Consider the following 21951-nt stretch of genomic DNA (forward strand, 5'->3'; position numbering starts at 1 on the left):
GGCTACGCTCCAAACAAATACTTTCAGAAACGACTTCCTGATACATAAATCTATACTCGATGTTAGCAAATTTCTCATCTTCAGAAACGCTTTCCTTGCCATTGCCAGTCTACATATTATATCCTCTCTACTTCGACAATCATCAGTTATTTGACTTCCTAAATAGCAAAACTTCTTTACTGCTTTAAGTGTCTCATTTCCTAATCTAATTCCCTCAGCATCACCCGATTTAATTTGACTACATTCCATTATCCTCGTTTTGCTTTTGTTGATGTTCATCTTATATCCTCTTTTCAAGACACTGTCCATTCCGTTCAACTGCTCTTCCAAGTCATTTGCCGTCTCTGACAGAATTACAATGTCATCGGCGAACCTCAAAGTTTTTACTTCTTCTCCATGAATTTTAATACCTACTCCAAATTTTTCTTTTGTTTCCTTTACTGATTGCTCAATATACAGATTGAATAACATCGGGGAGAGGCTACAACACGGTCTCATTCTTTCCCAACCACTGCTTCCCTTTCATGTCCCTCGACTCTAATAACTGCCATCTGGTTTCTGTACAAATTGTAAATAGCCTTTCGCTCCCTGTATTTTACCCCTGCCACCTTCAGAATTTGAAAGATAGCATTCCAGTCAACATTGTCAAAAGCTTTCTCTAAGTCTCAAATGCTAGAAACGTAGGTTTGCCTTTTCTTAATCTTTCTTCTGAGATAAGTCGTAAGGTCAGTACTGCCTCACGTGTTCCAACATTTCTACGGAATCCAAACTGATCCTCCCCGAGGTCCGCATCTAACAGTTTTTCCATTCGTCTGTAAAGTCTGTAAAGAATTCGCGTTAGTATTTTTGCAGCTGTGACTTATTAAACTGATAGTTCGGTAATTTTCACATCTGTCAGCACCTGCTTTCTTTGGGATTGGAATTATTATATTCTTCTTAAAGTCTGAGGGTATTTCACCTGTCTCATACATCTTGCTCACCAGCTGGTAGAGTTTTGTCAGGACTGGCTCTCCCAAGGCCATCAGTAGTTCTAATGGAATGTTGTCTACTCCGGGGACATTGTTTCGACTCAGGTCTTTCAGTTCTCTGTCAAACTCTTCACGCCGTATCTTACCTCCCATTTCGTCTTCATCTACATCCTCTTCCATTCCCGTAATATTGTCCTCAAGTACATCGCCCTTGTATAGACCCTCTACATACTCCTTCCACCTTTCTGCGTTCCCTTCTTTGCTTAGAACTGGGTTTCCATCTGAGCTCTTGATATTCGTACAAGTGGTTCTCTTCAAAGGTCTCTTTAATTTTCCTGTAGGCAGTATCTATCTTACCCCTAGTGAGATAAGCTTCTACATCCTTACATTTGTCCTCTAGCCATCAATGCTTAGGCATTTTACACTTCCTGTCGATCTCATTTTTTAGACGTTTGTATTCCTTTTTGCCTGCTTCATTTACTGCATTTTTATATCTTCTCATTTCATCAATTAAATTCAATATTTCTTCTGTTACCCAAGGATTTCTAGTAGCCCTAGTCTTTTTACCTACTTTATCCTCTGCTGCCTTCACTACTTCATCCCTCAGAGCTACCCATTCTTCTTCTACTGTGTTTCTTTCCCCCATTCCTGTCAATTGTTCCCTTATGCTCTCCTTGAAATTCTGTACAACCTCTGGTTCTTTCAATTTATCCAAATCCCATGTCCTTAAATTCCCACCATTTTGCAGTTTCTTCAGTTTTAAGCTACAGGTCATAACCAATAGATTGTGGTCAGAGTCCACATCTGCCCCTGGAAATGTCCTACAATTTAAAACGTGATTCCTACATCTCTGTCTTACCATTATATAATCTATCTGATACCTTTTAGTATCTCCAGGATTCTTCCATATATACAACCTTCTTTTATGATTCTTGAACCAAGTGTTAGCTATGATTAAGTTATGCTCTGTGCAAAATTCTACCAGACGGCTTCCTCTTTCATTTCTTAGCCCCAATCCATAATCCTTCTCTCCCTTTTCATACTGACGAATTCTAGTCACCCATGACTATTAAATTTTCGTCTCCCTTCACTACCTGAATAATTCCTTTTATCTCATCATACATTCCATCAATGTCTTCATCATCTGCAGAGCTAGTTGGCATATAAACTTGTACCACTGTAGTAGGCATGGGCTTTGTGTCTATCTTGGCCATAATAATGCGTTCACTATGCTGTTTGTAGTAGCTTACACGCACTCCTATTTTTTTATTCATTATTAAACCTACTCCTGCATTACCCCTATTTGATTTTGTGTTTATAACCCTGTAGTCACCTGACCAGAAGTCCTGTTCCTCCTGCCACCGAGCTTCACTAATTCCCACTATATCTAATTTAAACCTATCCATTTCCCTTTTTAAATTTTGTAACCAACCTGCCCGATTAAGGGATCTGACATTCCACGCTCCGATCCGTAGAACGCCAGTTTTCTTTCTCCTGATAACGTCGTCCTCCTGAGTAGTCCCCGCCCGGAGATCCGAATGGGGGACTATTTTACCTCCGGAATATTTTACCCAAGAGGACGTCATCATCATTTAATCATACAGTAAAGCTGCATGTCCTGGGGAAAAATTACGGCTGTAGTTTCCCCTTGCTTTCAGCCGTTCGCAGTACCAGCACAGCAAGGCCGTTTTGGTTAATGTTGCAAGGCTAGATCAGTCAGTCATCCAGACTGTTGCCCCTGCAACTACTGAAAAGGCTGCTGCCCCTCTTCAGGAACCACATGTTTGTCTGACCTCTCAACAGATACCCCTCCGTTGTGGTTGCACGTACTGTACGGCCATCTGTATCGCTGAGGCACGCAAGCCTCCCCACCAACGGCAAGGTCCGTGGTTCATGGGGTGAAGGTGTCAAGTCATACGCTTCTCAATTTGCGCCTAGCCTAACACTTACTTGAGCAGCTGCTCGTCGCTGGCCACGGCGAGCAGACTTCCAGAGCATCAGTAGTGAGTAGTAGGATGACGACACTTGGCCTGGGTTCTGCGAGTAGAAGTATCGATTAAGTGTAATTGCATGTAGAAGGCAAAGAGACCTGCGAGTGTTATGCACAGATCATTTTGGAGTCCTGCGACTGCCCATCGCAACTTCTGTCCTTCCTTGTTGGTATGGATGCTGACTTCTACAGTAGTCGATACATTTGATGCCGCGGATTAACATAACCAACGCTGCGTTCGCTCTTTGCCCGTCCGTCACAGCTCGGAACCAATGTTTCTCTCTTTCCTTTCCGAGGAACACCGTTATTAATTGTGTTCATTCTTGCAGACTACCCGCAACGCTTCCACAATTTGTGTATTTGCATTGCTTATAATTAATTTGTTGTGGCTCTCCTCCCATTAAAACGGCCTCTAACCCTCCTCCTACACCACTTCCGCTTACGCCTCCGGTTACTGCTGGCCTTGGTCTAATGCAGTTTATTCAGTTTCAGAACCACAAAGTGTCGCAGATGATGACGGCAGTCCAGCGGCTCATTAATGCACAAGCTGCTATTGCAGCAACTCTGCCCCAACAGCCAGCCACATCTGCTGCACCGCCTCCACCGATTCCACCGATCCGAGCTTTAAGTGAACAACAAGAGGAGTGGAACGATTGGTACGCAGAGTTCGTCGCTCACTGTTCTACACATCAAGTGCAAGGTACTGTGAAACTTTCTTGTTTCTTGTAAACGGCCGGCACAGGAGTTTACTACCTTCCTCAGAAATTGTTCCAGACTTGTAGGCCGGAGATTTTAGTTCTCGAAGATTTAGTTTCCGCCCAAATTAAGTATTACGAAGATCAGGTTCTTTTTGTGGTGTCACCACCAGACACCACACTTATTAGGTGGTAGCCTTTAAATCGGCCGCGGTCCGTTAGTATACGTCGGACCCGCGTGTCGCCACTATCAGTGATTGCAGACCGAGCGCCGCCACACGGCAGGTGTAGAGAGACTTGCTAGCACTCGCCCCAGTTGTACAGCCGACTTCGCTAGCGATGGTTTACTGACTTCTACGATCTCATTTGCCGAGACGATAGTTAGCATAGCCTTCAACTACGTTATTTGCTACGACCTAGCAAGGCGCCATTATCAGTTACGATTGATACTGTGTATCATGTAATGTGAAGAGCGATGTTCGTCATTAATGGATTAAAGTTAATTATTCCACCTGCTACGTCCGTTTTTCTGAATTCTATTTCCCTTGTCATGTTCCAGACCTCACGCCTGCCTGCGTGAGCTAAAACGCCTGCATTTCGGCCTCCTTTAGTAAAACGGGATTGGCTCTCCTGCCATCCACAACACTTTTGATTACGGAAGAAGCCAGAACAGACATACCGTCGGTGGGACACAGAATTTTAGGTTTTCGCAACAGTGTACTATAGCAACCAATGGTTCGTGATGCGATTACAGACCATGCGGCAGACAGTAGGATTCGTTAACAAATTTTCTAACATTCTGATCCTACATTGAAAGAACCACTGCGCACAAAGAGGCAAGTGGCAAGCGTCAACACGTGTGTCTGCTATGAAATCGTGTCCGCGCTGCCTTTCCATGAATAAAAGATAAAATTACCCTTCGCGGAACAGGAGTTGCTTTTCTTCTGGAAAGTCAAGTCATGTACACTCTGTGTGCTTGCAACACAAAAGAACTTTATCCGCGTGCAGTATCGTACCCGGAGCACCATCTCACCCAGTGAATGTAGTTATTTTCTGAACTGGCTATCGGTCCCATTAATGACCAAATACAAGATATGCCTTCACCCCGCCCAAGTGCTGTGCAACAAAGGCAAATAAACTGTCTGTGAACTTAGTCACTGCCGGACGCTGTGTGCAACATCAGTCAGATAATGACGTATCCATTACACTTACGAACAACTGGGCTCGACACAGTTGACAAAATCTTGCACGTAGTTTAGTGCGTACAATTATCAGGATCTTCCAGTGATTGGAAGTTTGCCTACCCATTATAATCTAATTACGTGTTTGCGAGACTGCGAAAATATATTTGGTTAGATTAATTTGATTTGTCTTCGTATCCAGGGCAATGCACTTTGTTTTTCTACTTTCAACCCAAAAGAAAGTGTTACTCAACCGATGGAAGAGTTCCCTGATTTATTTTCTGAAGGACTTGGCAGAGGTAATGAAACGTCCCCTTAGAAAAATTGTACAAGACTGTGCTTAAACTGAAACACAATATTTTTGGCGCAACGCAATCTGACTTCCAAAAAATCCCTACGAAAGAATGGCCCTGATTAACATAAACCTATACGTTTCACACATCTCTTACCTCACAAAAATCTTCGTTACTCAAGCTACTGCAATACAGCGAGCGCCACTACTGCCGGCTAAATACAAGATTCAAACTACTGAAGGCACTAACTACTGATAGATTTTAATACAGAACAAACACTGTATTTACCTTAATCGTCATAATTCATGACATCAATTCTTACAAATTTCAAAACTCCGCCATCTCTCTCTCCACGTCCACCACTGCTGGGGCTGACCTCCAACTGCGCAACGCTACACGCTATTAACAGCCAACAGCCCAACGCTACAATGGCAGACAACAATGCAAACCAGCCACAGACTGCACACGGCACAGCCAGTGATTTTTATACAGAGGGCTACGTGGCGGTGGCGTTACCAATAAAAAAACCTAAACAGCCTACTTACATAGCCCCCACGCTCCCCACAAAAAAATTTACAAATTGTTTTGGGCAGTGGCCAATACAGTTTTGAAAATTTTTTTTCGTAATTACAATAACAAAGAATGAAATGCACACACTTATCGATACAATGTTGGTCAAAAGCTAAAACTTTCTCACAGTCAATAAAGACAGTCCTGATCATTCATCAAAGTAAAATTGCAGTGATTTTCTCAAAGTCTGAGTAGAAAATGCACACAGAAGTAGTGGATTTCCATGCAGTCTTGAAGAAGTAGTGTTGTCCTTCCAACGGAAAGACAGTGCTGACTCTTGACATGCAGACAGGTAATGGGCCACAACAGAGCAAACCCACAGCAGAGTCAGTCGAAGTTTTCAAGAATATTGGTAGGTAGGTTGTCACAGAGTAGACCCATTGTAGTCCTGGTAGAGATTACGGTATTAGTGGGCCACCAGAGGTGCAAACCCACTGCAGTCCTTGTAGAAATAATGGTATTGGTGGGTCATCAAAGGTGTAGACCCACTGTAGTCCTTGTAGAGATGGCCAGCAGCCATCTGTTTGACTGTACAGGCGCACAATCACCATTGAAGAGTCTTGCGGATAATATAGCAAGACCATAACCACCACTTGTGCACTCACAACAATTGTTTTTTAAATGTCCTTACAACCAGCAATGCTGTTATCCAGTCCCTTACTGAATTATTAATACTTGTGCAAACACTGTCAGTCCCTACTTCTCACATATTTTCCATATACTATGACCAACAGAAATGTGTGCAGTGAAATGCAACTTACAAGTTACTTAATTTGATGAACAGGTGTCAATTACAATTTTATAACATGAGAATACAATAACAAAGGTACAAAGAACATCATTGAAGAACATAATGGTACAGATAACATTTGCAGTAATACGGCTTTACAAACTTACAGTAATAATTATGCGTTATAATGAAGGGCAACAATCAACCTAAGTTTTTTCTGGTGCGTCCCGTTCCCCTTGCACTAGGAGACAAAGTTACAAGTGAACATAAAGAATGGTAGGGCAGTGGTGTTGTTGCTATTATCCAGGCTAGTCAATGAGCTTCTCCCTTAGTAATCTTACCAAAACCTTCTGGAATACTTCGTCTTTGTGTTGACTTCAAATTCACTGTGAATCCACAAACAATAACTGATAGTTATCCGTTACCTTGCCCTGAGGAATTAATGGACAGATGTGGTACAGGCTGCTATTTTGCGATCATTGACTTACCCGATGTATATTTGCAAATTCCGCTTTATAAGAACTCTCAGAAGGTGTTTTGTGGTCAACAAACATTTACGGTTATTCAAATTTTTGCGCATACCCTTGGGCAGCACATCCCCTTATGCCATATTCCAACGCAACTTAGAACAACATACTGAAAACGTTCTTTGGGTCCAAATTATTTAGACGATATTGTAGTATCAGCACTACTCAGAAGGAACATACCAGTAACCTTAGTATACTTTATCAACTACTTTAAGCTGCTAGTTTGAAATGTCGCCTGGAGAAACATGCCTTTTTCAGTACTTAGACCATGTTATTAATAGTCAAGGAGTTCATGCCGTTCACTTACATTTGTTGGCCATCGAGGATCCCTCTGCCTCGCTGAATGTAAGGCAATTGCAATAAGTTCTCAGGATAATGACATATTACATCCGGTTTATACCCAGCGCAGCACAGATCGCGGCTCCGTTGCATCGTTTGTGCAGGGAAGATGTGCCTTTTGTTTGAACCAAAGAGTGTCAGGATGCATTCTAGAAAGTTACAAATGCCATGTTGAGTTACAGATGCCTTGTTCATGTCGATCCCGCTAAGGCTATGCTTTTGGCAGTGGACGCTTCTTCATACGGAATCGAAGCTGTGCTCTCGCATAGAATTGATTCACAGGACTGGCCGATGGCTTTCGCTTTCAAGTTACTGACGAAGACTCAACGTAACTATTCCCAGATCGAGAAAGAAGCACTCGCTATTATCTACGGCAGGACAAAGTATCACATTTATCTGTTTCGTCAGACCTTTTATCCCGTGACAGACCATAATCCACTTCGATCTTTGTTTCATCCGTGCGAACCTGTTAAGCCACTCCTGGCTTAGAAACTGCATCGTTGGACTTCGTTACGGTCACAGCATAAGCACAAAATATTGCACTTTCTGGCCTTTGAGTTGCCTTGATAATGAATTCGATGCTACTGCCGCATCATGTAGTCAGATTGATGCACAGGTCACCGAACTTTTACAGGGTTTTCCACCGCACCAATGGAAAATTGCATTGGCCACAGAAGCAAACCATGACTTGAACCTTTGTTGCAATGCATCCGTACTGGTTGGCCTCGTTCACTGAAAAACATTCAGAATTCTCTTGTGCTGCGGTATTTTCCTCGTCGGCATAGCCTCTCCGTCCAGTACGGTGTGATTTTATTGCACACTGACTCTGGACAGTCGCATGCGCTTATTCCTAAAGTGTTGCAAAGAGATGTGTTGCGATTGCTTCAAGAAGGACGTTGCGTGACTGTACGCACAAAACAATTAGCGTTTCGGCACTGTACTTGGCCGGGCACGAGAGCCCACATTGAACAGATGACGTCACAGGGTCATACGTGTGCTGAAAATCTATCGGCCGCGCCTCAAACGTTTTGAGCTCGGCCAGAGTCTCAATCTCAGTGGCATCAAGTGCCTTTTTACGTTGCTAGTCCCTTCTGAAGCATTGTTGGCTTATTGTTGTCGACTCGTTTAGTAAATATCCGTTTGAAATGCCCACGAGCTTATCTACGTCACGTAGAACCATTCAGGCGTTCTCATCTATTTCTTTGCTTGAAAGGTTTGCCTGAAGTGTAGGTTACAGACAAGGGACCACAGCTTACGGCTCAGGACTTTGAACAATAACGTTGAGCCAAGTATCACTCACCTTGCCAGCGCCCCGTTTCTTCCTAAGTGCGTTCGTTCAAGCATCAGTTGAGCAAACTACGTGTCCCACACACTTGCGCTCCTGCTCTTCCTCGCATCGTATTTGATCACAAACGCTAAGAATCTAAAATACTATTGGAGAAGATTTTGTGTTAGCAGTGACAGCAGGAAAATGTGGCACTGATGCAAGGAAAAATACGGGTATATACTGGCATACTGATTATCTGTACGCTCTATTATTACAGATTATATTTCTAACGGCAGGGATCGCGAAAATGAGTGTCTACATCAAATTAATAGGGCTCCCAGATGGCAATCTTTACAGTGCGATGTTTATTAATACTAAGGAAGACAATATATAAATAGGATGATCTTTTCAAATTTGAATCAAGTAGTAAAATAGCTACTAGCATATCAGTTTAAAACAGAGAAAAGGGGGCACCTGGTTTTAATGCAGTATCGCAGTCACAGTTTGAGCGATGCCATGTTTCTATTTATTACTGACATCCACTTTGTTGACATGTGATGACTTTGTTTCTTGCAGCGCGTAATACTTAATCTGTCTTTGACATAGTATTTCACTATTATGGTCCACTTACATGCCTGTGACCAGATGTGGTTTCGTTATTCATTGCACTGAGATGTTATCAAGCAAATAAACCTTTCAGCTGCATTGATGCTTGCAACAGCAAAAAAAGAACTCGGAAATATGCGAATGTTCTGAGAAATATGCCCTTATACACTTGTTGTAGTTGTTTCTGTGCCACATTTAATGAACTGACTTAGCGCCGTTAATAGCAGAACTGATGAAACAGCTTATGATCATCATCACTAATACTCTGGGACTGTTAATATTGTATGTATGGCAAGACGTCGTCAGATGTAATGATTGTTATGTTTTCAAATTGCAGCCGCTGAAAGCATTTAAATTCTTCCATACGTAGTCCTGAGCATATGCTTACACAAAAAATGCAAATGTCACCGAAACTCGCTCGTTTTCATGATAAATTTTATATTACTTTTGAAACCTACATTCTGTGACACTGTTCACTGACTGTTTTACGTTTGGTGGTGAGGACAAATACAAATAAAATCCTAAAAATAAAAGACACGTACTCATTTTGCCTTCTGTTGGCAACAATACCAAAGGGATTACTGACGAATTATTTTTAGAGGTCCTCTTCTTAATGTTTTCATCTGTGATTGTAGTTTTGGTAATTGCCTCAACTATATCACTTTCAAGAGGTCGATCACATTTTCACTTAGCTGCTCAGTGATTAACTCAAACGATACAGATGGATACCATCACAAGATTTACGTAATGTTGCGTTGGCGATAACCAAACTGTAGGTTTAGTAGTAGCAGCAGTAGTAGTAGTAGTAGTAGTAGTGGTAGTAGTATTCGAATCCAGAGGTAATACGACAACCCGCATAGCAATCGCCTTCCCAGCAGGGATACGCGTTCTGTTGTCGAATGTCCATCACAATCGGTCAACCGCAAGTCACTGCGTATTTGTCAGGGCCCGCATTAACTATGTGGCCAGAGCGACCTGACCATTATTCGTCCGCACAGAACTCATTTTGGTCTACTCTATTCGGCCGCTGTTCCCACGCCCACATGTTACGTTGAACTCTGACTCGGACCGCTCAGATGATTTACGACATCCAAGGTACAGTTAATCACTTAGCTATCGCACTTCTCGAACTATTTCCCGTACGACCACCATGCTAATAAGTTTTATCGTTTACGTCTTTGCTGTTTTTTTTACACATTAAAGGTATCTATAAATATCCCTGATACCAATCATACCACGTTCAAACGTTTTAGCATAATGTTCTGTCTCTCGATTAATTGTGAACTCATAAATATCTGTGATAGCAATCATAGCATTTTCAAACGTTTTAACGCAATGTTCTGTCTCTCGATTAATTGTGAACTCTTCTTATATTAATTTACAACAGAGTGACATTCACGCCACACAGTGTAATAGAAACATGAACAGATTACAGCAGAAACCTTTCCTCAGTAATTTCATTCTAGTCGACAGTCAGATTGTCAGTTTTTCTCTGGTACGAAAGTAAAAAAAAAAAAAAATAAGGACCACTTAAGAGGATGAAACTTCCTTACAAATTAAAACTGTGTGCCAGACCGGAGTTTTTCCTTGGCCTCCTTATCTTCTTTATAACTATTCCATTCGCTAACCTTAGTCATCTTCTCTTGCCTAATTTGTAAAAACATACAACTTTTTCTGGCGATGAAGAAAATTCAATTAAGCAACTATTTCGTTTCATGAGAGAGGTTCGTTTTCCTTATCTAGCATAATGCGCGCTGCTTTGTTTTTCTTTAATCGACTTTTTCATGCTGTTCACAAATTGGAGCATCTAAACTTTTCACGTTAATTAAGGCCAGAGAGGCATGACCTTTTTGGAATGTACTTCTGATTAAAAGCGTTTCTGGTAGGTGGTCTTCGTTAATCTTGCCTTTTGAGGGCTTGTCGTGATACTTCTATAGAATATTTGAACACCTTACACATATTTATTTGGAAGTCAAATATAAATTTTCATAGAATTAGGTTTAAATTATTTTATGTAACGAAATATTTCCATAAAAATTTTCATATTGCTTTCCACCCTCTACCCCCCCCCCCCCCCCTCCGGGGTTGAATTTCCAAGAAACACTGAAACACATATTTTTTCGTAACCAATAAACCAGATACATATTTTATGAGGTTTTGCTGAAAAAATTCTTTCATAGTGAAATATTTTCATGAAAACATGCACCCCTTACGAGCTAAATTTCCAAAACACTTAAACGTGTAATTTTTATATCCATCCCAGAAGCTAAATATTAATTTTCATGGATTTAACCTCAAATATACTTTATTGAGACTTCATTAATGATTCATTTTTTTAAAATGCTCTCACACGCTATTATTACCCTTAGCAGTTGAATTTCCAAAAATACTGAAGCATTTATTTTAAATTCTGACAGAGAATGCAAATACAAATAATTATGGCTCTAGCTTCAAAATTGCATTAATAGTGACATATTTTCAATAATCCTGTGGTTCCCCTTTAGGGGTGGAATTTTGGAAAATGCCTTCTTAAACGACGTCTACAGAGTGGATCAACGCCCTCTGTAAATTTCAAGTTTGTATCCTTAGTGGTTGAGTTGGATGATGATGAGTCAATGAGTGAGTGCGTCAGTCAGCCAGTTTGGGACATTGTCTGTTATATACGGGCTGTTGGGAAATCCCAGTTAGAAACTTTTAGGGCTCGTAAATGGAGTGAGTACATAACGTTCTGAACAGGAACTCATGTCAGGAAATGTCACTCAGGGATGCTACAGAGGGTCAAAGTTACAGACGCCGTTGCCTGTGAATGTATGTATACACAGGGTGATTCCGCGATGATGTTACAAACTTTCATCTATGACAGAGAAGGATAAATAAATCGATTTAAGATAAGGGCCCCTGTACAGGAAACGAACGAGTCGAAAGTCGAAACTTACAAGCGAAACTTACAATGGAGGAGGTGCACTGGCACTGTTGGCGCTAAGGCAGCTTTCAGAAGTTCTAGTGGCGAGCAAAACAAAAAAAATCTAGTAAACGATGGCTCTAAAATGCTTACCGTAAGAGCTAGAAGCAGTGGTTCAATAAAGAAGTGTTTCACATTAGAGAAGATGAAGTACTAATGGTTCCTCAGGTAAGTATTTGAGAGCCCATGTTTACTAGAAAATTTTTCTTGTTTTGAAAGCTGCGTACCATATGTTCTTAACAACAGCAGTAGCGGTACACGTTTTCCACTGTCACGGAATCAAGACAGCTCTCGCTTATTAATTTTGACCCTTTCGTTTCCGATGCAGGGATCCTTGCATCAAATTCATATATCCATCCTTGTCGATCATCTTTGAAAGTTTATAACATCGTCATGGAATCACCCTGTACATATATACGTTTATATACAGGCGCCAGCACCTGTAACTTGGACGTTCTGCAGCGTCACTGGATAACGTTTTCAAAAATGGGTTCTTTTTCTGCAAGTCCTAGAAGATTGTAACGAGAGTTTCCGATGACCCATTACAGAGATTAAATTGAATTTCTTCTCAATTATAAATTAAATTACAGGAATAAAATTTCATTATATGGAACTAAGAAAAAGATAATACAGGGAAGCCCCTTTTGAATTTCTCCTTTTTCTAAAATCTTTCGTGTCTTTCTATGCTTTAAAAGAGAAATTTATGCCTTTTCAGTAACCCATGTGTGACTCACAACCCGTCCCGGTAACTACATTTCCACCGAATCCTAAACTCCACCTTCTATACTGTGGCTAGTTCGTGTCTCAGCAGTATTCTTTCTTCCAGAAGAATGTAGGAGATGAAGCACTGGCAGACGTAAAGCTTTAAGTACAGGTCGTGAGTAGTGCTTGGGTGGCTCAATTGGTAGAGCATTTGTCTGCGAAAGGCGGAGGTGCTAGGTTCGAGTCCGAATCCGACACACAATTATAATCTGCCAGCAGGTTCATATCAGAACACCCTGCAGAGTGAACATTCTGGGTACAGAACACTCTTCCACGCAGTATTAATTATACTGGGAGACTAAAACTGTCTGAGTCTCCATACCACAGCGTTGCTTTAGAACAGAGTGGTATTAGTACAAGCCAGCAGGAAGACGTAAACATTTCGACACGGTTATTTGGTCATCAAGAGAACGACGTCGACACTTCTCTGTGTGAGAGAGAACGAGCCCATTGGCAAAGTAAGAAACAAGAACGCATTGAAGTGCCTTCGTTACTCTCGTAAAATTATGTAAGATGTACTAGATAGGAAACAAAAATGCATGTCAGGGTCCTGACGGAGCAATTACAGTACCGGAAGAAATTCATTAAGCAGATGTAGAAGAACAGAGACACCACATAAATTGGATCGATTCGGTCATTACGATTGACGTCGTACAGCAAACGCTCTTTTTTGAGTTCACTTAATACCTCAACCAGTAAGCTGCTTTGAGGCATCCGTGTCTTACACGTGCTTCCATGGTTATTGCATTGCAACACTTTGTGTACCATTGTTCCGGTATTGTCACACTGTGCCAGTCACACTCTTACCGCGTAGCATAATGACAACAGTCCCCTAGTCATGGATAACTGAAGCAGGAGTGTAGGATTTAAGCTGCCACTTCTGGGTAGTCCATCGTACTACCGACACCTTTGCAGTTCAGGGCACGAGCTGTGCATATACATAGACGTCATATGGACCCGAGGCCTAACAAACCGGTAGATCAGGATCAGTGCACATCACATCAGATATCACAGGACCTGACACTGTTATCGGATAGATGGGATAACGCGATTAGTAACCAGAGAGGACCAAAGCACTGACAAAGTGGCGTGGGAATCAATCAGAGACGTACTGCAGTCACTCGTCCTTCGGAGTGGATATGCCAAATGGGATGCCCCTACAGATTGCAGTGTGGGCAACCTGACAGACAAGGAGGCACTGGCTTCTGCTTGGGGTTGGGTAACTCCTTCAGTACATTCTTCATTGAGAGTATATTTTAAAATTTACAACAGGAAGGAAAAAATTTCAAAAAAAAGGAATGAGGTTATACTGTCATATCTAAAAGGCCAGATTAAGGAAAGAGCGTCATTATAAAGTTTCAAGCCGCACTGCAACGTTACCCTATTAAAGGTGTAAGTAAAGATTTTTGCAACAACACAGCGCTTTACTGAGCACGATGCTATTTGTTGTGGTTGGCAGGAGAGCCAACCCGTATAACTAAAGGAGGCCGAAATGCACGCGTTTTAGATCAGGCAGGCTGGCGTGAGGTCTGGAACATGGCAAGGGAATTAGAATTGACAAAAACGGACGTAGCTGGTGGAATACTTAACTTTAATCCATTCATGGAGAACGTCGCTCTTTGTGGTACATGATTCACAATATCAATAGTACGGATACTGGCGCCTTGCTAGGTCGTAGCAAATAACGTAGCTGAAGGCTATGTTAACTATTGTCTCGGCAAAAGAGAGCGTAGAAGTCAGTGAACCATCGCTAGCAAAATCGGCTGTACGACTGGGACGAGTGCTAGGAAATCTCTCTAGACCTGCCGTGTGGCGGCGCTCGGTCTGCAATCACTGATAGTGGCGACGCGCGGATCCGACGTATACTAAAGGACCGCGGCCGATTTAAAGGCTACCACCTAACAAGTGTGGTGTCTGGCGGTGACACCACACTATTTGTGTTGGTATGCCATCTGTCTTCTACTCCTCCCTTCTTTGTTGCTGTTACTGTCCACTATGGTAAAGTCGTTTCAGAAGATTCTACAGGAGTGAGATCTACAACAAACTTGTTACTTGCCTTTTTCTCGCACAGTTGGCTCTAGTTCTTCATGTCTAGGGGTCGGACTCTTGGAGCTCAAATCCTCATATTTTACGTTCTCATGGTTCAACTGATCTAAATAATTTTGAAGAATGTCGTTTCTTTTACGATAATTTACTGTCTCACATTTTACTGTACCACACTGTCTTTTGCATTTTCACATTAATAAAGTCGAAATTACATCGTTCGTCCAAATTACAAAAATACGTCAGATAACATTAGAGGCATCCTCACTAATACTTCACTCTGCAGTAACAACGATATTCGAAAAGGTTTCTAATTTTTGTTGACAAATGTGTTTCTATTAGGTTAGATTATCATTTTACAAATGAATCTAGAAATAAATATAATAAACAGTACCAGACTGCTTAATGAATAATAATTAATGTGCCAAATATTTCCTAATTTAAAATGTTCCTAAAAATATAATCGTACACTCAGAGCTAGTACACATCGATTCTAACAACAAAAATAAAGTAATCCCTTTTCACAAATTTTTACTTGAAATATAAGATATTGTGTATAAAATGATATGAAATTTTTCAGAAAAACAGCTGAGATAATACTGATCTGTAAAAATTCAAAAAAAAAAAAAAAATATTTCTAATATCGACTACCACTGTTGAGAAAACGTAGTGCTAGAGGAGGATATCACTTTACCACCTGCAATCCTCTTGCTGTCTAAACCAGCCATATACGATTGCTGAATCACTGTATAAAGCATTTTTCACATACTCACAGGCAATAACATAGTCTTGACTCGCATGCTGAGGGAAACAACCAAAAAATGGACGAATTGTAAGTATAGTTTTGTAAGTATTTTATGTGGTTGCACTTTAGCACATGGCGAAAAAAATTTTGACCGAACACAGATATGCATCTATTTAACCCTAGATTACTAAGCCCTCATAAAATTTACAATTGCAGTAGGTAATTTGGAAATTTGTGGTAAGGTCAAATGGTACCAAACTGCTGAGGTCATCGGTGCCTATGCTTACACACTACTAATTAATCTAACTTAAACTCACTTACGCTAAGAACAACACACACACCCATGCCCGAGGGAGGGCTAGAAAATACGGCAGGGGCCGCCTCGCGAAACGTGACAAGACACCTAGAACGCGGAGCCATCCCGCGCGAAATTAAGTAGTAAAAGATGACATTTCGTTCTTAATCTGGTGTGTAGCACACCACTGGAGATCTAGTAACTGTAATCACATAATGCATAATCTGTAAATTGTGACTTCCTTTGAATGAAGTGTGGTCTAGTAAAATGTATTATGGTTTAGCGTTCTACGGTTAATGCTAAATTAATCTGTACTTGACAAATCCCTGTGTACCTCACAGGAACCCTGAAGAGAAATAAGATTTCAATTACCCCAAGTGGACACACAAATATTTTAATTCGAAATTGTGCTTTGTGGTTCTATTAACACATTACCTGTAATTGCCCTGATCATGTTTGTGGAATATGTAACAAATTACTCCGTAACTAGAAACCTGATGTAACTTTATTGCTCAATATTTATTTCATATGATGGTAGATGTTTTCCTTTAGAATATTCTCTCAGAAAAAGTAAATAAACCGTGGGGAAAATAAACGTTTTAAGCAATGTCGCCTTGTTGCCCAATCATATATTCTCATTTTAGTGTGCAAGGTGAAGTCAAAGATCCAGTAGATTTAGTTGCACCACTGTTACTGATTTAGCAAGTCTTAGGTAATTGTCAGGTGTGGGCGCTCACAGCTGGCCGATATCGCCGATTAATAGGGTTGCCAAGGCTGAAGAGTTAACGGCCGGGGTCCAGGCCCTGAGGCTATTCCTGAACTTTGCGCAGCCCTTTATAAAGTTGGCCCCGCCGGCGCCGTCTCTATATACGCCCAGCCTGTTACCATTTGTCCAGGTTATTTACGACGGCGAGCGCGCATAAATCTCGCAATAGAAAGCTGCTGAGCGGCCGGAATGATCATGTATTCAGCTCCTCCACGGAGCAGTGTATAAAAGACGATATATGATGGCACTAAACCCTGTGCCGCCTTTGCTTTTAAAGTTTTATTCGCAATTTTTGAAGACAAATGACCCTAATGTCCTGCCGGCAAATAAAGCAGCAACGGATCTTTGTCATTTATATTGGCCTCGGCGCCAGGGCCGGGATTACAGTCGCAGCGAGCAGCACATGCCACCTGCTCTAATTCTTCTTGCTTAACCAGGGAGATCTTGTTGGGCAGCAAACATCTTCGCGATATAGCTTTTAACAGGATAAATTTGTGTATTATCGGAAACGCAGTTTCAAGAAATGAAAACAGCAAGCTTTTCCAAAACATATGGTCACATACAATATCGATTGATAGGGTGACAGTCATATATTACAAATTGGATACTTCATTTCTCAGTTTCGTAATATAAGTAGAGCAAAGTGAAAAGGTTTATTACGTACTATTTCATTAAATCTGTCAAAAAAAAAAAAAAAAGAAATGGAGTCGACATCACAGAAGTGACTAAAGTTGCCCTAAGTCTTACATAATGAAACAAGTAAGGTTTACCTAATTTGATTTTAGTGTGAACGCCAGTTCGTTTGCATTGGTAACACTGCTAATTTTATGTTAATAAATAAGACACCAGCAAAGAGATCGGTCTCTGTATCATACAACACCTACATTTCTGTATCTATCACGGTTCATTAATGATGTGTTCGGAGGTTATAAATATATTGTTTATCGAAAACATAACATATTTCAGACTTTGAAACCAAAAATTCCGCACTATGTAAGAACCAAAACCACGAGTTCCGCTGCAAATCATTGTGTGTAATTGGCCATAAAAATTCTTATTGGTACTCGTGGCATATAATGTCAGAAAATTGTTAACTGATGACGTGGAAGTCTGTATCATTCCCCTGCACAGTCATAGGGAAGGAAAATGATAAAACATAAGAGAATTCCTCCGACTTTACTAATCGGCTTCATAAACTACAAGCCAATGATGACATAGAGGTACTTTGCTGGATTCTTCATACAACGACAGAAAATTTGATTTCCAGTTGAACATTTCAGAGAAGTAGCTTAAATTTAAGAAGAAGAAACAATCGGTTTTCAGTGAAACATCGTACGCGTGAACTTTAGAGTTGCTAAAATGGTTCAAATGGCTCTAAGTACTAAGGGACTTAACGTCTGAGGTCATCAGTCCACTAGACTTAGAACTACTTAAACCTAACTAACGTGAAAACATCACACACACCCATGCCCGAGGCAGGATTCGAACCTGCGACCGTAGCAGCAGCGCGGTTGCAAACTAAAGCGCCTAGAACCGCTCGGCCACAGCAGTCGGCATTTGAGTTCCAGTTCTCTGTGATAGGTAGAGCGGTCACCAGAGTGCACAGGGGCTATCCGTGTTTTATATTGTTTCCAGGCTTGGAAGAGTATATAAGGTGTGTGAACAACGTCAGTTGTTAAGAAATGATGGCGAAGGACACAATGCCGAATACTCGTGTGGGGCAAAGTTATTAGCACGTGTCAGAGTGTGAACAGGGCCTCTGTGTGGGTAGCTATTGGTTGGCTAGAAGAATTACGGGCTGTGAAGATATGTGGGGTACTGGTATTTGAAACCGACGTGCAAATGGATGGAAGCATGAGGGCAAGTATGCTTCTCATCGAAGTTCAGGTCTCCCACGTCTGAGCTCCAGAACGCAATGTCACCGTATTTGGGAATTTTCCCTTTTAAGTCTGAAGTGCGAGGTTTGCGCATCGGCTACGTCTTATATAAATGAGTAATCATGCAGTTCATTAATAATATACTGGCGAATACGCCAGTGTTTTGTATTAGTATTACATTAGTAGTTACATTTCATTTGTGGTGTATTACTGTCTGTTTGACGGCGTTCGGCATTTGAAGTTCGCCAGCAGGTTTGGCACAGAACTTTCAAGGCCATATGACGTCGTAAGATCGAGAAGTGTCTAAGATGGTCTATGGAAAGCTAGACGCAAGAATGCTTAGGTAAAAACTTGAACAGAAAGCTGTTAGTTTGTCTGAGTATCAGGAAGGAGCTCAGATACATCCAGAAAGTGGCATTCTGTATCAGTTCATGTAATCAAAGTAAACGGTTATTTAACCCATTATATGAATGAATGTAATAATAATAAATATAATTAAAAACTAAAATAACTTCAATATTTGACAGTTTTGCCTCGCAGCGCATTCTATCAAGTGGCGACAATGCAAAGTGCTTTATACGAATCTGATGTGGAAGTATACTGCATTGAAAATACTGAAAATACGAAACCAAATTAACTGATAATGTTTTTACTACACGATTCACAACGTTTTCGACGTTACGCAACATCTTATGTGGCGACCCTGCAATTACACAGGAATATACATCAGAAGACAGTTTTCTAGAATGAAATTATCACTCTACAGCGGAGTGTGCGCTGATATGAAACTTGCTGGCAGATGAGAACTGTGTGCCGAACCCAGACTTGATCTCGGTACCTTTGCCTATCGCGGGTAAGTGCTCTACCAACTGAGCTACACAAGCACGGCTCACGCCCCGTCCTCACAGCTTTAATTCCGCCAGTACCTCGTCTCCTACCTTCCAAACTTCACAGAAGCTCTCCTGCGAACCTTGCAGAACTAGCACTCCTGGAAGAAAGGATATTGCGGAGACATGGCTTAGCCACAGCCTGGGGGATGTTTCTAGAATGCTTGGCTAGCTCAGCTTGTAGAGCACTGCCCCGCGCAAGGCAAAGGTCTCGAGTTCGAGTCTCAGTCCGGCATACAGTTTTAATCTGGCAAGAAATTTCAGAAGACAGTCGTATTTAAACTTAAAATACAATACAAAGCTAAATAAGATCATTTTCGCATCTCGAATTTTCTACAAAAATTATTATACTGTAGCGTTTGGACTTCGTTCCTTTCAGAAAATTGTCAACAATGAAGGTTATTTTGTAATGTTTGACAGACCAATGAGAAAAACATATAACGTCACAGCACATGTGATCGCCTTAGTACAGGATAACCAACTGTATAAAATAAAAGAAACTAAAGATTCAGCGACAGGTTTACACGGAAAGTGCAACAGACTATTGAACTTCACATAGCATATGAATTGGTTTATAATTTTAGTTTACATTAGTACATATAACTTGTGATCATGAGCTGCGATTTACGAGTCTATAAAACACTATCGAAGAAAAAAATGGTACACCTGGACAGCGAAGTCAATATTGATTCGATAACACAATGTGCGTCCTGGGGGATACTATGTGTACTAGTTATGGTTTCAACGTCGTCCGCCAGCAGATGGTATAGCGGTACAGCTACCAGAGCGCCATTTGTGTCTAACCTTTAACAGGGAACTCTCACAGCCAGAAGAATCCGTTTCATGCAAACGTTTGAAGCAAGCAGGTAACTATGCCATGGAAACAAACTCGTTCTTCCTCCAGCGATGTGAGCGAGTTTGAAAGAGGAAAACTTGTTCACTTGCGAGTGGTGGTATGGTCCTCTCGGAGAACAGCCACGCAAGTTGGATGTGCTGCGCCAATTGTGCAACGGCGCTGGTATCAGTGGTCAGGTGAACATTCTCACATAGGCAGACGAAGTTCTGGACGTCCACGCCTGCATCGCCCGCCTGGATCGTCGTATTGTAAGGGCAGAAGTGGCAAATCGTATAGTTACCACAGCACAGATAAGAGTGCTTGTGAAGCCAGACGTGCGAACATGAATTGTTGCGATCCTGTTATTAGCACTGGAATTATAGTCACACACATCTCTAGCCTGTCTTCCACTCACGCTACAGTATCGAAGCGCACGGCTTCATTGGTGCTGTCAGACGATCACCTGGAAGATGGAATGGCCCCTCGTGGTCTTCAGCAAGGAAAAAATTTCTGCCTGCACGCAAGTGTTGGTCGTTTGGGCGTACGACAAAGAGGTCGTAACCACTGCCTCGTACAGTGCATTCAACCAAGATACACTTGCCCCCGTTTTAGGCCTTTTGGTCTGGGGTGTGATAAGCTATAACTCTGATTCTCCTTTAGTGTTTCTGGAGTGGATACTAACCAGCGCTCGGTACGTGCAGGATATTGTTAGACCATTTCTTTTGCCGTACTTGCAACCGCAAGGTGATATGTTATTATAATAGGATAGTACTTGCCTGCGCACTGCCCATGATACTCAACGTCCTCTGGCAGACGTGCAGCATCTTGGTTGGCCAGCAAATCTCTGGTCTTGTCTCCAGTCGAGCAAGTGGGATATGGTAGGACGAGAAATTGCTTGTGCGACTTGTCAACCAACAAATCTTGCAAAACTACGGGACGGGTCGAACTGGTGTGGAATTACGTACCCGAGGTCAGTATTCGCCATCTGCGCGATTGACTTGATGCCAGAATCAGTGCCTACACTGCCGCCCATGGAGGCTGCACCACGTATTAACTTCTGTGTTTCAGCATTGGTCGGTACCTGATGTCTCGTAACCACTTGTGCTGCTGATATGTAAATTTAATCATTTCATGTACGCCACATGGTCTATTGCAGCAATAATATGCCATATGCTCTACTGCAGCAATAAACCTCTGAAAATGTGTATTAATTTTTTTTTCCAGCAGTGTATTAATCATAGAGGAGAAACGTAGCAAGACACATTATTCTCATATATACACTCCTGGAAATGGAAAAAAGAACACATTGACACCGGTGTGTCAGACCCACCATACTTGCTTCGGACACTGCGAGAACGCTGTACAAGCAATGATCACACGCACGGCACAGCGGACACACCAGGAACCGCGGTGTTGGCCGTCGAATGGCGCTAGCTGCGCAGCATTTGTGCACCGCCGCCGTCACTGTCAGCCAGTTTGCCGTGGCATACGGAGCTCCATCGCAGTCTTTAACACTGGTAGCATGCCGCGACATCGTGGACGTGAACCGTATGTGCAGTTGACGGACTTTGAGCGAGGGCGTACAGTGGGCATGCGGGAGGCCGGGTGGATGT

Source organism: Schistocerca gregaria, chromosome 2, assembly GCF_023897955.1.
Source record: "Schistocerca gregaria isolate iqSchGreg1 chromosome 2, iqSchGreg1.2, whole genome shotgun sequence".
Lineage (NCBI taxonomy): Eukaryota > Metazoa > Arthropoda > Insecta > Orthoptera > Acrididae > Schistocerca > Schistocerca gregaria.